This window comes from Rhipicephalus microplus, chromosome 3, assembly GCF_043290135.1.
Source record: "Rhipicephalus microplus isolate Deutch F79 chromosome 3, USDA_Rmic, whole genome shotgun sequence".
In the NCBI taxonomy this organism is placed as follows: domain Eukaryota; kingdom Metazoa; phylum Arthropoda; class Arachnida; order Ixodida; family Ixodidae; genus Rhipicephalus; species Rhipicephalus microplus.
This window is the reverse complement of record NC_134702.1, coordinates 189,166,144-189,182,638: the sequence shown is the minus strand read 5'-3', so window position 1 is coordinate 189,182,638 and position 16,495 is coordinate 189,166,144. Positions and strand designations below refer to the sequence as shown.

At 45.9% G+C, this 16,495-nt stretch overlaps 6 non-coding genes across 6 annotated transcripts; all 6 read left to right on the top strand.

The window, feature by feature from the left end:
• The first annotated feature begins 9,781 nt into the window (after positions 1-9,781).
• Positions 9,782-9,853, top strand: TRNAA-UGC (transfer RNA alanine (anticodon UGC)). The gene has a single exon. It is a non-coding gene; the product is annotated as a tRNA-Ala (tRNA).
• Positions 9,854-14,889: 5,036 nt separating this feature from the next.
• Positions 14,890-14,961, top strand: TRNAA-UGC (transfer RNA alanine (anticodon UGC)). The gene has a single exon. It is a non-coding gene; the product is annotated as a tRNA-Ala (tRNA).
• Positions 14,962-15,235: 274 nt separating this feature from the next.
• On the top strand, positions 15,236-15,307 carry TRNAA-UGC (transfer RNA alanine (anticodon UGC)). Its single transcript has one exon. It is a non-coding gene; the product is annotated as a tRNA-Ala (tRNA).
• Positions 15,308-15,581: 274 nt separating this feature from the next.
• TRNAA-UGC (transfer RNA alanine (anticodon UGC)) lies at positions 15,582-15,653 on the top strand. The gene has a single exon. It is a non-coding gene; the product is annotated as a tRNA-Ala (tRNA).
• Positions 15,654-15,927: 274 nt separating this feature from the next.
• TRNAA-UGC (transfer RNA alanine (anticodon UGC)) lies at positions 15,928-15,999 on the top strand. The gene has a single exon. It is a non-coding gene; the product is annotated as a tRNA-Ala (tRNA).
• Positions 16,000-16,273: 274 nt separating this feature from the next.
• On the top strand, positions 16,274-16,345 carry TRNAA-UGC (transfer RNA alanine (anticodon UGC)). Its single transcript has one exon. It is a non-coding gene; the product is annotated as a tRNA-Ala (tRNA).
• The last annotated feature ends 150 nt before the right edge of the window (positions 16,346-16,495 follow it).

Here is a 16,495-nt window from a genome sequence, read left to right as displayed (position 1 = left end):
TTTTCATCAACCACAACACCTAGAAATTTGTGATCTTTTTTGGTAGTTATGGTTTGTCCATTAATTGAAATGTTGGGGGGCGGCCTTATGCCACGTAGTTTTGAGAAGAGTACGCAAACAGTCTTGTCACAGTTAAACTTAAACCCATTTTTGTCTGCCCAGCTTGACAGCTTGTTTACTGCCAACTGAATCTGACGTTCACACGTGGCTATGTTGCATGATTTGAAGCTGATCTGAATGTCATCCACATATACAGAGTAGGAGATTGTTTTAGGCAGTATGGTGTTTATGGAGTTCATTTTTACGATGAATAGTGTGCAGCTAAGAACACCGCCCTGCGGTACGCCATTCTCTTGCGTAAACCACTTCGATAAGGCATTACCAACACGAACCACAAATGTACGGTCAGAAAGGTAGCTTTCAATAGTATTCAGCATATTTCCTGACACTCCAAAAGATCGCAGGTCACGGAGAATGCCATAACGCCATGTCGTGTCGTAAGCCTTTTCCAAGTCAAAAAATACAGATAGGCAGTGTTGTTTATGAATGAAGGCATCTCTAACATAGGATTCAAATGCTACCAGTTGGTCAGTTGTCGAGCGGCCAGACCTGAATCCAGCTTGATGACGATCAAGGAGGCCATTGTATTCAAGGTAATACATAAGGCGGCGATTCACCATTTTTTCGAACACCTTGCCCAAACAGCTGGTCAGCGCTATTGGCCTGTAACTAGCAGCAAGTGTGGCTTCTTTTCCTTGTTTAAGAATGGGTATGATAACTGCCTTTTTCCAGGTCATGGGCAGACGCCCAGAGGACCAAACATTGTTGAAAAGGATGAGGATGACGTCAAGCGTTTCTTCGTGTAGGTGTTTCAGCATGCCGTAAGTAATCCTGTCCGAGCCCGCTGCTGAGCTGCCGCACTTTGCCAGTGCTGCCTTTAGTTCACCTATAGTAAAGGGGGCATTGTACCCTCCTGCCGATGGCCTGTCATCACGAATAGGTTTACGTTCCTCGGCAAGTTTGTATCGCCTAAAAGAGTCTGTATAATGTGAAGAGCTGAAAATATACTCGAAATGTTGGCCTAAGGCATCTGCCTGGTGTTCCAGTGTATCACCAGCAACACTAACAAGGGGCAACGGATGAGTGCTGTGCCCTTGGAGTGCTCTTACTCTGTTATACACCTTATGCGTGTCAGTGTAAGAGTTCACCGATGAGAGAAAGGATTGCCAGCTCTGTCGTTTAGATTCTCGTCGGACACGTCTACCGTTTGCTTTCGCACGCTTAAAATTCACCAAGTTTTCGACTGTAGGATACCTGCGGAATTTCGACCATGCTTTGTTTTGATTGTCACGAGCATTTTTGCACTCAGAGTTCCACCAAGGTCGTCTTTTGTTCCGTGTATTGTTACATGTATGTGGGATAGATTGCTCTGCGGCCTGTATAATGTGCAGTGTGACCAACGCTTCAGATTCATCGATGCCTAGGGTTTCAATTGATGAGTGCGATAGTTTTGAGAGTTTTCGGAATTTCGTCCAGTTCGCAACCTGTTCTCGAAACCTGGTTACATTCACAGTCATTGTACTCGTATTTTATTTGTATTTTACACAAACAGGAAAATGATCACTTCCATAGAGGTTATGAATTACAGCCCACTCAGTGGTTGCCAAGAGTGAAGGAGATCCGATAGCAAGATCTATTGCTGTGTATGAATTGTGCGCTGCATTAAAATATGTTGGCTCTTTTTTGTTAAATATACAGGAGCCGGAGGACAACAGAAAGTTTTCAATTAAGGAGCCTCGAGAATCTGTTCTTCTACATCTCCATAAAGGGTGGTGCGCGTTAAGATCTCCGACCAACAGAAATGGATGCGGAAGCTGATCGATGAGTGCTTCAAATTCTTTAGTAGAAAGTTGGTAGTCTGGAGGGATGTATAGTGAACACACTGTTGTTACTCGTCCAAAAATTAGGGTTTGTATTGCCACTGCTTCTAAGCCGGTAACCAGAGTGAGGCTTTGAGACGGAACTGCTTTTTGAACCACGATAGCGACACCACCAGATGAATGTGTAGTGCCCTGTCTGTCCTTTCGGTATACCACATATCTTTTCAAAAAGCTAGTGTGTGTAGGTTTTAGGTGTGTTTCCTGTAAGCAAAGTATGTTTGGTTGGTGTTGTGCAAATATTTCATAGATGTCGTCTAAGTTCTTAAGTAAGCCTCGGCAGTTCCATTGGATGATATTTTCGGCAGCCATTTTTATGAATGAGGAAAAGAGCGTGACTTATTCATACTTCGCTGCCTCTATTAGGAGGCTTCACTGGCGGGTGTCTTTTCCCTCTGAGGCGATCTATGGAGCCCCGCCTCTTTTGGGGGGATTCCGTCAGCATCTTAGACGCTGAGGATCCTGGTGTCACTTCCATTGCCTCCGGTAGACCGGAAGAAGCTAATGGAGGTTTGTCAGAAGAGACAGGTGTCTCAGTTGTCTTTGTGGTCCCTGGGGTCTGATGAAGTTCGACCTCCGGGACGTGAGAGGTTGGCGCAGCCTGTGGCTGCTTGGTGGGGGGCAAAGATGTGCACGCATCAGCAAAGCTGTATTGCGTGCCCACCGTCACTAGACGCCGCCCGGCCCCCCGGCGCGCTGCGTCAGCGTACGTCCTTCCGGAGAAGAGCGACACCTTCTTCCGGGCTTCAGAGAATGTGATGTTTTCCATTACTTTTGTCTGGATAATTTCCTTTTCCTTTTTGAAAATTTCACAAGTCCGCGAGTACGCTGCGTGCGGCCCGTGACAGTTAGGGCACTCTGTTTGCGTGGAAGTACAGCTCTCTGTTGGGTGCTCATGATCACCACATTTTGCACATGTTTGTTTTCCGCGACAGGTATTCGACCCATGTCCATATTTCTGGCATTTGTAGCACCTTCTAGGGTTGGGTATGTAGGGGCGGACTTTGCAGTGAAGGAACGCAGCTTTCACGGATTCTGGCAGGGTGGAACGGTTGAATGTTAGTACTATGTGAGGCGTCACCACTTCTTCATTGTTTCGCCTGATGGTTATCCGACGAATGGCTACTACGCCTTGCTCTCGAAAGCCTTCAAGAAGGTCAGCTTCAGTTTCTCGCATCAGATCACGTTGTGAAATGACGCCTTGAACAGTGTTAAGGCTGCGATGGGGGGTGATAGACACGTTCAGGTGGGCGAACTGCTTCTGTTTAAGGAGAGTGTCTGCATGCTGTTTCTGGCTTACTTCAACAAGAAGATCACCGGATGACAGTTTCTTTGCGTCGTACTTTTTGCCTATTAGGTTAGCAAGGGTTTTAGCTATCAGGAAAACCGACAGTCCTGCAACTGGGACGTTATCTGCCAGAGAGTGTATGACTAAATAGCGTGGGAAGTGGTCACAATTGCTTCCGGTTCGTTTGGAGCTTTCATCGGTGCGGTTCCTTTTCAGGGACCGATCATTGTAAGGGGGGAAAGATTTTGCCATGTGGTGGACTTCATGTTCGGCGGCGATGGTGACCACCCACCACCGAGCCCAACAGGGGGACGCTACAAGGTAGAACACTTGAAGGCGCCAGTCATACATCGCCGCTATAACCAGATATAACTACCCAAGGTTGGGTAACTACACAAGGTTAACCCTTGCCGCCAGGAAATTTGGAAGTAAACAGAAGAGAGTAGAAGACAGGACAGATAAATAGTTAGAGATAAAGACGAAGATGCAGGGAGAGAGAGATAGGAAAAGGCGACTGCCGATTTCCCCTGGGTGGGTCAGCCCAGGGGTGCCGTCTACGTGAAGCCGGGGCCAAAGGGGTGTGTTGCCTCTGCCGGGGGGCCTTAAAGGTCCAATCACCCAGCGTCGGCTCAACCCCCAGGATCCCCTTTTCCCCGGACACGGCAAAGCCACGCACGGCTAGGCGTGGGAGGGAGTCGAAACTCCCCCGTTAGCTCGGGTCCGTGGTGTCGCTACACACCAAACGCCTACTTGCGCAGGCGCCCCTGCGGGGCCGTCTATGTGATGTGTCGGAAACGATTGAACATTGCTTTTTAGCTGCAAAGATGCCATACTGTTTTGGAATGTCCTCCAGCGAGCACTGAAAAAACGTTTCGTCATTAATTCTCACACACTACGTTATCTTCTGCCAGCAGCGCTTGATGAAGTACAATATGATATGTTTTTCCTCATGGGTATGCACAGCTTGTGGAACACACGAATGCAAGACCACAATGCAGAGCCCACCACCTCTTCAAGCGCACACTTCATTCAAATCTCTATCCACCTAAAAAACATTTACGACGAGCTAGACTTTAGACCGGACTGGTACTCCATCTTAGAGAACTGTTTGACTTCACCCCTTTTTTGTATGCATAACACAATGTGAAGAACTTTCCGTGTGAGGAACCTGCACTGTTTTGGCCATTGAGTGTTTATGAGTAACGCTTGAGCGCTTATTTTCGCGATTTGATTGTACTGCTGCTTGCAGGATTTGTCTTCAATGCGCAAATACTTTAATAAATACCTTGCCAAAAAACAGGGGCGTAGCTGAGTCGTAGAGCACTCGCTTTGCATGTGTGAAGACCCAGGTTCAAATCCCAGCACCTCCGAAGTTCTCTCACTTTAGCGGTATATTTTTCATTGTGAGTTTTGTTATTACTGCACCATGACTTACCAGCGCGCATATCGTAAAGTACATCTAATCGAACATCGCTGCCTATTTATTTGACCATAGAAATATGCGGCTTCCCCCAATTACGAAAAAAACTGTATCGGGCAGCGACGATGAGTATTTTGGTTAATTTCAATAAAGAGTTATTGTATTCTTAGAACAAGCTGATGAGCACTAATAAACTCGTTATTGAGTGCTCCAGACGTAACGGGGGTGTAGTTCAGGGGCAGAAAAACAAAGCCGACGTTCTGAACGGTCGCTTTGTTCATGTTCTCCACTTCGAAGGATTTATCGGCCATGAGCGGAGGTGCTGCTCAGGCTTCAGCCAGGGGCAACGACTACCGTGTTGTACTTCCTCGCCTTCCCAACGGTAAGCTCGTTGTGGACTCTGTTTTTCTACATACGGACTTAGCAGGTCACCCTTACCGGGTTCAAGATTTCAGAGATGCTTTTCGTGACATAATTGACTTGAAGAAAATGAGCTCTATTGCTCAATTTCAGATGTCTCGTGTTTGGATTGTCACATGCAAGTCAACACTGACGAAAACAAAGTTGGTCACAAGAGGCGAAGTTTCCGTCAAAAGTCGTCGATGCCTTGTTATTGATCCACAGAAGTGAAGGTTAAGCATACGTGGCTCCCTGACCGCTTGGAGAACGCCTTTGTTCGCGAGGCACTGCAAGCTTTTGGGAAGGTCAAGTCAATATCATAAGAAAGCTGGAAAGTTGCGGACATGGAACAAATGCGGACGCTAAATAGGGATGTTGTTTTGTCTCTTGCCGATGGAGCTCGTGTTGCTGATATTCCTCATATTCTTGTTGTCTACGGAAAGCAAAGCCTCGTCCTAATACCTGACCACCCGCCACGTTGCCTTCGGTGCAGTAAGGTTGGACACATCCGTCGAAACTGCAGGACTACTCGCTGTGACAACTGTCGACGCTTCGGTCATTCGGCCGAGGATTGTGTTAGGACATACGCCAATAAGCTACGACAGCGCACACAACAGCCAGATGATAGCCTATAAGAGCAGATTATGGATGCCACTGAGGTTCTGGACGCAACGGGAGACACACCGTCAATTTTAGATGCTGCGGGCTCTACGACAAGAATCCAGAAGAGGAAAGCAAGTCACTCGCTGTTGACACAGTTGAAACTTCTGCGTGCAAATAGCCAAGTGAATCATACAGGCAGCATACTGTTGTGACTGGCACCCGAGCTGATGAGGGAGCGGCGCTCCTTGGATCTTCAAACAAGTAGCCGTCCGGCCAGCTGCTTACGACCGCCCGCATTGTCCCTCCTAGCCGGAGGGCGAGACGTCGTGTCGCCACGACGCCGTGAGCCGTTCGGGAGACGACAACGAGTACAGCATCTTTCTTGGAAGAGACCGCGGTGGCTGCCGCAATTCGCCTCGCTAATTAAGCGAGCAGTTCGGCGGACCCTTAGATGTATGCTGTCGTGAGCTTGGGACCCCTCGACCAGCGGCACAAAAACGACGAGGAGGAGCCCCGCTGGCGGCACATTGGATTGCAGTGATCACGGCTCAATATTTGACGTTCACGTGGGCCATGCATGCTCGTCCGCCTCAACTGTTGTGTGTGATCTGTGATTGGACAGTAGCGTCGGCACGTGTTTCCTGATCTAGTGATCTGGTGAGAACATACCCTTTATAATGAGCCACCCCCCTCATTCGAAGGAGTGCCATGTGGAGAAACGCCACATTCGAGAGCTCACCATGTAAGAAAGAGCTCGTCATGTACGACTGCTGTAAATAAGCCCTCATGAAGTCTCTCTTCCTCCTACCTCGAAAACTTTATCCCTGACCTCCGGTGCCTTCAACCCCGGTCGCAACAATACCCAAATGGCTCCGCACAACCCCTAGCACAGTTCCTATGAAGAGTGCTGTTGCGCTGACCCATAAAGATGCCTGAGAACCACCAGTACAATAAAGAGACTCTGGGCTGGATCCCGCATAAAATTCTTGAAGTGCTTGCGCCGCAGCTCCTCAGCAGCGTTTACGTCATGGTGCAGTGTCAGAGGATGATATGCAGATCTGTATGGATGCAGCAATACCGAAGCGTCGCGCATCGTACAGCTCGGATTCCAGCAAAGGGAGTGACGCAGCGTCTGTGACTAGGAAGTCACGCCGTTGCCGAAAGTCCATGCCCGAGGGGATGTGTCGCTGATCCCGATTAGGAGGCCGGGTAGGGGTTAACTGGAAGCCTCAGCGCCAGCGCTTGGGACGGATCACGTGGGACGATAAGCGCATTGGAAGGTAGTCACCATGGCGCAGTCTGAGTGACTCATCTGTGCTACCTTGAACGTACGCGGTTTTAGATCTGCGCAGATACAGACACAGCTCCGTAGACTTCTCAATCGGAAGCGTCTCGACTTTGTCACCATCCAAGAGACCAAGATCGAGAGCGAGGAAAAGATGGAGAAGGCCCTGCGGCCTTTTCTGTCTCAGTTTATTGTGTGTGTCTCACATGCTAAAGGTTTATCTGCGGGCTGTTGATTGTTTCTGAGAAAAAGCCTACCCTGTTCAGCATTCTGCACTAGTGTTGATGAAGTAAGCAGGTACAAATGCTGTGATTTTTTGTTTCGAGGAGTGCCACGGCGAATAATCAAACTATATGCGTTTATTAAGGTTCCGAAACAATTCGAATGGTTTGAAAAGTGCGTAATGTATTTGACGTCGACAGATGCACGGTACTTATGGCAGATTTCAACGGCGAATGTGAAGCTATTGATCGTAATAATCATCTTGGAAAGAGAGGAGTGGCGAACTTTTATCCGCTATTGTAGATAATGCAGGACTAAGTGACATCGGTGTTTCGAATCGGGCAACGGCCTATACAAGAGTACAGGGCAGTTCTCATGCTCGCCTTGACCGGATTTACGTGTCCTCATCACTCCTATCTCGTAAATTGTTTTGCAGCATCGAAGCTGTATCATATTCAAACCATTGTATTGTCATAGCGCAAATTGGTGAAAATGGTCAAAAACAATTCTGTCCCCAGTGGGCCCTTTTTAAAAGGAATGCGAAGCTCCTCTGTGATCAGGAATTCATGAATCGCGTCCAGATGGCATAGAGGCAATCTTTTTCGATTGGTTTTCATATCTTCGCTGCTTGGGAGCTTTTTAAACAAGAAGTTCACTCCATAGCTTCAGAAATTGGGGCTGTTAAGTCTTTCTATAGAAAGAATGATGAAAAGATACTTGTTAAAAGTCTTTGCAATCTTAATATATGAGATGGAATGCGAAATGCCGGGAAAGTACATCAAAGATATTGAGAATATTAAGTGCCAACTACAGAGATATGATGCTGCTCGCTACCAAAGGGCATGTATTAGATCTCGGAACCAGCGCACCTTAAAATCTGAGCAACCGATGCGCCAAGCTTTACTTGATGAGCAACGCCTAGTGAAAACACCGGGCCCTGATGGCATCTCAGGCGGATTTTACAAAGCTTTCAAAAAAAAAACGCAAATACTGTCACGATTCTTCTTTTGCGAAAGATTCCTCATCTTGTTCTCTGTTCCTTTTTGCAGGTTACACTTGTTCATTACACACCAGATTTATTTCTTTTATTAAACTTCTCTGAACGCCCACGCTTGGGGGATTCATGCAGGAAGTTTATATCGCAGTTCAATTTCTTAAAGCTCGCTTTCTTGTAGAATACCTGTACACAGTATCGTGCAAGGTGGTGCATAAGTATCTACCGAGTGCAGTGTTCCCCTCACTGTGTTACCGCTCACTGTACTCCAATCTTTGAGGCCAGATGTGTTGAAGCGAGTGCGCGAAATGTACATTCCACCGAGTTCAATAACATTCTTCTCAAACTCAACTCTGAAATATAGGTAGTAAACACAAGGTTAAAAAAAGAGAATTTTCATTGCGTCTGTTAACAGCCGTCTATGATGTGCCGGATACGAATGAACATTGCTTTGTTAGCTGCTTAGATACTATACTGTTTTGGGATATTCTTTAGCGAGCATTGAAAAAACGTTTCGTCAATAATTCTCTCACAATACGTTATTTTCTACCAGCAGCGCTTGATGAAGTAGTATATGACATGTTTTATGTCATGGGTATTCACAGCTTGTGGAAGGCAAGAATGCAAGACCGCAATGCAGAGCCCACCACCTCTTCAAGCCCACACTTCATTCTTATGGCTATCTACCTCAAAAACATTTACGACGAGCTAGGATTTAGACCGGACTGGTACCCCATCTTAGAGAACTGTTTGACTTCACCCCTTTTTTGTTTGCATGACATGATGTGAAGAACTCTCCATGTCAGGAACCCACACTGTGTGGGCCATTGAGGGTTTATGAGTAACGCTTGAGCGCTTATTTTCGCGATTTGATTGTACTGCTGTTCACGGGATTTGTCTTCATTGCGCAAATACTTTATTAAATATTATGCTAAAAAAACAGGGGTGTGGCTAAGTGGTAGAGCGCTTCCTTTGCATGTTAGAAGACCCGGGATCAAATCACAGCACCTCTAAAGTTCTCTCGACTTTAGCGGTATCTTTTTTTATTGCCTGTTTTAATACTACGGCACCACGAGTTACCGGTGCGCATAATATGAAATACATTTCATCAAACAGCGCTGCCACTTTCTTTGACTATAGAGATAAGCGGCTTTCCTCAATGATGAAAAAACTGCATCAGGCGGCAATGACGAGATGATTTTGTTTATTTCAACTAATTGATTAATTCATTGTTAGAACAAGCTGATGAGCACCAAGAAACTTGTTCATGAGTGCTCCAGATGTAACGGGGGTGTAGCTCTGTGGTAGAGCGCTCGCTTTGCATGTGAGAAATCTCGGGTTTAATCCCCGGCACCTCCAAAGCGCTCTCGACTTTAGCGGTATCTTGTTTTATTGCCTGTTGTAATACCACGGCACCATGAGTTACCGGTGCGCATATCATGAAATACATTTCATCGAACAGCGCTGCCTATTTCTTTGACTATAGAAATATGCGGCTTTCCTCAATGATGAAAAAACTGCATCAGGCGGCAATGACGAGATGATTTTGTTTATTCGAACTAATTGATTATTTCATTGTTAGAACAATCTGATGAGCACCAAGAAACTTGTTTATGAGTGCTCCAGATGTAACGGGGGTGTAGCTCAGTGGTAGAGTGCTCGCTTTGCATGTGAGAAGTCCCGGGTTCAAGCCCCGGCACCTCCAAATCGCTCTCGACTTTAGCGGTATCTTGTTTTATTGCCTGTTGTAATACTACGGCACCACGAGTTACCGGTGCGCATATCATGAAATACATTTCATCGAACAGCGCTGCCATTTTCTTTGACTATAGAAATATGCGGCTTTCCTCAATGATGAAAAAACTGTATCAGGCGGCAATGACGAGATGATTTTGTTTATTTCAACTAATTGATTGATTTATTGTTAGAACAAGCTGATGAGCACCAAGAAACTCGTTAATGAGTGCTCCAGATGTAACGGGGGTGTAGCTCAGTGACTCTGCGTTCTGCTTCGGTGGGAGACGGACGTGTGATGGCTCGCTCCGTGCGAGGTGCTTCGGCGGCCGCTGCTGGCCGCGGTGTTAGGTTCCCTTCTGCACCATCGGATTACCGGTTTTTGTTGCCTACATTGCCGTCGGGTGACAGTATGGAAGAGTGTGTTTTTCTGCACGGGGATTTGGAAAAAAGACCATACCGGCTGGAAGACTTTCGGGCCCCGTTGGAAGAAGTGGGACTCATCAAGGCGATCATTGGCATTGGAGCCTTCCAGATGAATCACATCTGGCTAGCGAAGATGCGAAGCAAGGATGACAAAGAAGCATTACTCAAAACAGGTGGACTCCGAGTCAAGGGTGGCTTCTGTGCTATCATCGACCCTATCCAACATGATGTAACTGTGAAAATTCACTGGGTTGACTTTGCGGTCTCGAATGAGAGCATTCGACAAGCGTTGGGTGAGTTTGGTGAAGTTCTGGAGGTTTCCAATGACAACTGGACCGTCGCGGGCTTTGAACACGCGATATCGACGACGAGGGTGGTGCGACTGAAACTGAAGGAAGGCGTGGTGCTAGAAGACTTGCCGCACCTTTTTAAGATTGGAGGGGGCACCGTCCTTCTTGTGGCCCCGGGTCGGGCACCGCTTTGCCTAAGGTGTCACATGCAAGGACACATACGACGAGACTGCCAGACTCCCCGCTGTGGTGTATGCCGAGCGTTTGGTCATGAAAGTCAAGATTGCGTCAGGAGTTATGCCAGAGTTACGAAGACCGTGCTGCCAACAGACGACGCCCAAGATAATCTAATGGACGCCGAAGAGGCTGAGAAGTTGGCCCCTGGCAGCAACGTCGTGGGACCCCACGCGGCGGTTCAGGCAACTGGAGAAGAGACAGCCGACGCGACAACGCAAGATGACAAAAACTCAACGAAAGAATCCGAGGAGTTGGCCGCAACAGGCGGCCAGCAGGACATTCAAGAATCGATGGAGGAAGATATTGGTGCCAGTGGCGAGATCGCTACGCCCGCGGCCGGCACAGAGTCTCCGGAAGCGACCACGGGACGCGGCAAGCGTTGCCGAGTGGAGAGCACGGAACGCAACTTGAAACGCTCGGAGCGTCTGTGGCATCGCGTCACGGGCGCTAAGAGTAAAAAATATGCCCTCGAAACCCGGTCGGCGTCATCGTCGCCGGTTCGGGGACAGGATCTAGACGCGTAAGACCCCGGTTTTCCCACTGCACGGTGTACGAGACACGGTAAGCGCAGGATTGTAGTTTCCATATTTGTCATCAACATGGCTGGCATGACTGCGCCTTTACGCATTGGTACGCTGAATGTACGTGGTCTAGGAACGCGTCGCAAACAGTACCAGTTGAAACGCTTGATGCAAGAAAAAGACCTTGACTTGCTCGCGGTTCAGGAGACTAAAGTTAGTACTGAGGACGCGACTGATAGCTTGGTAGCAGAATTTTCATTGCGGTACAATGCGTGTGTGAGCTATGCAGTGGGAGCATCAGCCGGATGTATTATTTTTGTCAAGAACTCTCTTGGTATTGTAGTGGAAGAGGTCAAAAGTTGCCTACATGGGCGTTTTGTTTTGTGTGACTTTTGTTACGGGAACACTAAATTTAGAGTTATCTGTGTATACGCACCTACGAATTCGAGAGACAGATGTTTGTTTTTTCGGTAAATTCAAGCGTACTTTGAATGTCAGAAATGTGTGGTTCTGTTGGGTGACTTCAATTGTGTTTTGACCCAAGAAGATTGCACGTATACTGCTAAATTAGGAGATGAAAGCGTTGGGTTGCTTAGAGACAGCCTTAATAAGTACTTTTTACATGACGTAGCTCTGTTTGCGATGGGTGGCAGTCGCCAGCACTTCACACATTTTCAAGGTTCGAGTCACGCACGACTAGATCGAGCATATGTTTGTTCTGAGATAGTACCTTTATGTCAGAACTATGACGTTTATGCTGTTTCCTTCAGTGATCATTGCTTAGTTTTGTTTGAGATAGGTAGAAAGTGCAAAAAGAAGGTTGTATGGGAAACATGGAAACTGAATACTAAGATAATTACGCACGAAGGGTTTGTAGATAAGACAAAGAAGGAAATCGAGAATTTTTTCAAAAACGCAGAAAGGAGTGCCACGGAAAGATGGGAATTATTTAAGCAAAAGATAAAAATGAATGCAATAGAGTGTGGTTGCTACATGCAGTATCAAGCTCGAAAACAGGAACGTGAGCTACGGGCAGAGCTAAATGATTTAATGAATATTGAAGCAGAAAACCCGGGCTTATTCACACATCAACTGCAGGTTGTCAAAAACAAGATTGAATGTCTTGAAGAAGATAAATATAAAGGCGCAATTATACGAGCAAGAGCTGAGAGATACCTCGTAGGTGAAGCCCCGACAAAGCGAGCCTTGTCAGATGAAAAGGCATATGCTCGAGCTCACGACATACTAGAGATAGAATGGAATGGTAAAATATTGAAAGAACCTAAAGATATTATGAAAGCTTTTGAAAACTATTATGAGGACTTGTTTGCTTATCGCGAACCAAAGGAGCCGGGTTTTGTAGATGAGTTCTTGATAGAAATGCCGACACTTAAAGCTGAGGACACAAATTTATTGGAAATGTCTATTAGTATAGGGGAAATTGAGAAGGCTATCGATGATCTCGGCATGGGCAAATCACCTGGTCCAGATGGCATTAATGCCGCCTTTTACAAGGCGTTCAAGGAGGATATGGCCGCCGCATTGCATGAGGTTTTTTCAGAGTCTTTAGATCGCGGAGCTTTGCCTCCATCGTTTAATCGAGCACACACCGTGCTGATTCCTAAAGGGAAAGAGCAACATGTTTTACGCAAAGTGACAGGATACAGGCCAATCACGCTAACAAACGTAGATTATAAGGTGTTTATGAAAGTTCTGGCTAGGAGGTTGCAAGGAGTTATATACAAGTTGGTCGGGTCACATCAGACTTGTGGCATCAAGCGTAGGAGCATATTCACGAATATTCATGTTGCCAGGAGCATTTTGGAGTATTGTGACGCTGCGCTTCTAAAAGTAGCTATGTTGCAAATTGATCTAGCCAAGGCTTTCGACATGGTTCCACACAATATACTCTTCATGCTAGCTGAGTACGTTGGTCTTGGTGCGATCATATGTAAAGGTATTAAATTGGCATATAAAAATTCAACCACAAATTTAATTGTTAATAGAGAACTCTCACAGCGCATACAAGTACTTTCCTCCGTGCGCCAGGGCTGTCCTTTAAGTCCTTTGCTCTTCGCTCTATTTTTGGAACCATTGTGTCAGAAAGTGATTCACCATGCAGGGATTAATGGTTTCAGGTTGCAGTCGTGTGAAGTGCGTGTTTTGGCATACGCCGACGATATTGCTTTTTTTGCAGTTGATAGAGAGAGTGTCACTTCGTTATTAAAAATCACTCAAAGGTTTTGTGACACGAGTGGAAGTTTCATGAACAAAGAAAAAAGCATTGGTTTATGGCATGGTAATTGGGACCTTACGCCCAGTTCTTTTGAAAATATTCAGTGGCTCACGACGCCTAGTCGTTACCTTGGGGTACCAATGGACAGGTATCAAGACAGTGAAGCATTTTGGCTTGAAAAGGCTGAAGAACTGCGCGCGACCGCCGAAGGATGGGGCGGTCGTGGCTTATCAATTTTCTCTCGGTCAGCTGTATGCAACGTGTTTCTGGCTGCTAAAATTATGTACCTTTTGCAAGTACTTAGTTGTAAGCGTAAAACCATTCACAAAGTCCACAGGGTATTCGCCACGTTCATCTGGAGCTCTACGTGGGAGAGAACATCTAGAACGAACTTGTTTCGGCGGGTTAAGCAAGGAGGGCTGTCTCTGTGCCATCTGTTTCTTAACCAAGTAATATCACGCTTCCTGCTCATTAGAGACCAGAGAGACTCTTTTTTACGTTCGTTATTTCAAACAACGCTGTTACACCACATGCCTGACTTCTTTGTATCTTCCGACAGGCGAGAACGACACACTTTGTCACCGTTCTTGCGCGAAGTTGTGTTCTCATATCGTTTCTTAAGGGCGAGGTTTTCGATAGATTACCTAACTAATGTGAAAAGAAAGCGCCTTATGAAAGACCTAATACAGAATGTTTTTCCTGTGCCCCTGTACCGTTCAAGGTATGAAAAATCATATGGTCATGACGTACTAAAGCGAGTGAAAAACATGTGTATACCACCCAATGTGAAAACCTTCTTTTGTAAACTTCATACGGGAACCTTGCCAGTAAAAACGTAGCTTGAAGAGAGAGGGATGTATGTACCATGGGGAAGCAGCTGTCTCCTGTGTAACAAACCTGAGACCATTGAACATGTGATTATTGATTGTAAGAACGCTATTTTCTTTTGGGACATTTTACAGAGAACTTTAAAAAAAGATTTACCTCTTACTTCATATGGAATTCGTTTTTTGCCTTGTGATAGTTCTGTGCAAAATTTGGATGTTATATTTGTACTTGGTCTTCATTCGGTTTGGCGTAGTATGCTATCGTACAGACACTGTGATATGAGGGTTCTATCCGTTAATGAGTGTTTCGTGGAAGCTGTTATAAAAGTGCGAGATGTGTATAAGACTACTGACTGTAATGAAGATGTAATATCTTTGTTTGACGCGTTGTCACGCATGAAACACGTGTGATAGTGATTGTCATATTAGCTTGACCTGTAGTCAAGAAGGCAATAAAGAAAAAAAAAAGGGGGGGTGTAGCTCAGTGGTAGAGTGCTCGCTTTGCATGTGAGAAGTCCCGGGTTCAAGCCCCGGCACCTCCAAATCGCTCTCGACTTTAGCGGTATCTTTTTTTATTGCCTGTTGTAATACTAAGGCACCACGAGTTACCGGTGCGCATATCATGAAATACATTTCATCGAACAGCGCTGCCATTTTCTTTGACTATAGAAATATGCGGCTTTCCTTAATGATGAAAAAACTGCATCAGGCGGCAATGACGAGATGATTTTGTTTATTTGAACTAATTGATTAATTCATTGTTAGAACAAGCTGATGAGCACCAAGAAACTTGTTAATGAGTGCTCCAGATGTAACGGGGGTGTAGCTCAGTGGTAGAGCGCTCGCTTTGCATGTGAGAAGTCCCGGGTTGAAACCCCGGCACCTCCAAAGCGCTCTCGACTTTAGCGGTATCTTTTTTTATTGCCTGTTGTAATAACACGGCACCACGAGTTACCGGTGTGCATAACATGAAATACACTTCATCAAACAGCGCTGCCACTTTCTTTGACTATAGAAATATGCGGCTTTCCTTAATGATGAAAAAACTGCATCAGGCGGCAATGACGAGATGATTTTGTTTATTCGAACTAATTGATTATTTCATTGTTAGAACAAGCTGATGAGCACCAAGAAACTTGTTTATGAGTGCTCCAGATGTAACGGGGGTGTAGCTCAGTGGTAGAGCGCTCGCTTTGCATGTGAGAAGTCCCGGGTTGAAACCCCGGCACCTCCAAAGCGCTCTCGACTTTAGCGGTATCTTTTTTTATTGCCTGTTGTAATACTACGGCACCACGAGTTACCGGTGCGCATAACATGAAATACACTTCATCAAACAGCGCTGCCACTTTCTTTGACTATAGAAATATGCGGCTTTCTTTAATGATGAAAAAACTGCATCAGGCGGCAATGACGAGATGATTTTGTTTATTTGAACTAATTGATTAATTCATTGTTAGAACAAGCTGATGAGCACCAAGAAGCTTGTTAATGAGTGCTCCAGATGTAACGGGGGTGTAGCTCAGTGGTAGAGTGCTCGCTTTGCATGTGTGAAGTCCCGGGTTCAAGCCCCGGCACCTCCAAATCGCTCTCGACTTTAGCGGTATCTTTTTTTATTGCCTGTTGTAATACTACGGCACCACGAGTTACCGGTGCGCATATCATGAAATACATTTCATCGAACAGCGCTGCCATTTTGTTTGACTATAGAAATATGCGGCTTTCCTTAATGATGAAAAAACTGCATCAGGTGGCAATGACGAGATGATTTTGTTTATTTGAACTAATTGATTAGTTCATTGTTAGAACAAGCTGATGAGCACCAAGAAACTTGTTAATGAGTGCTCCAGATGTAACGGGGGTGTAGCTCAGTGGTAGAGCGCTCGCTTTGCATGTGAGAAGTCCCGGGTTGAAACCCCGGCACCTTCAAAGCGCTCTCGACTTTAGCGGTATCTTTTTTTTATTGCCTGTTGTAATACTACGGCACCACGAGTTACCGGTGCGCATAACATGAAATACATTTCATCGAACAGCGCTGCCATTTTCTTTGACTATAGAAATATGCGGCTTTCCTTAATG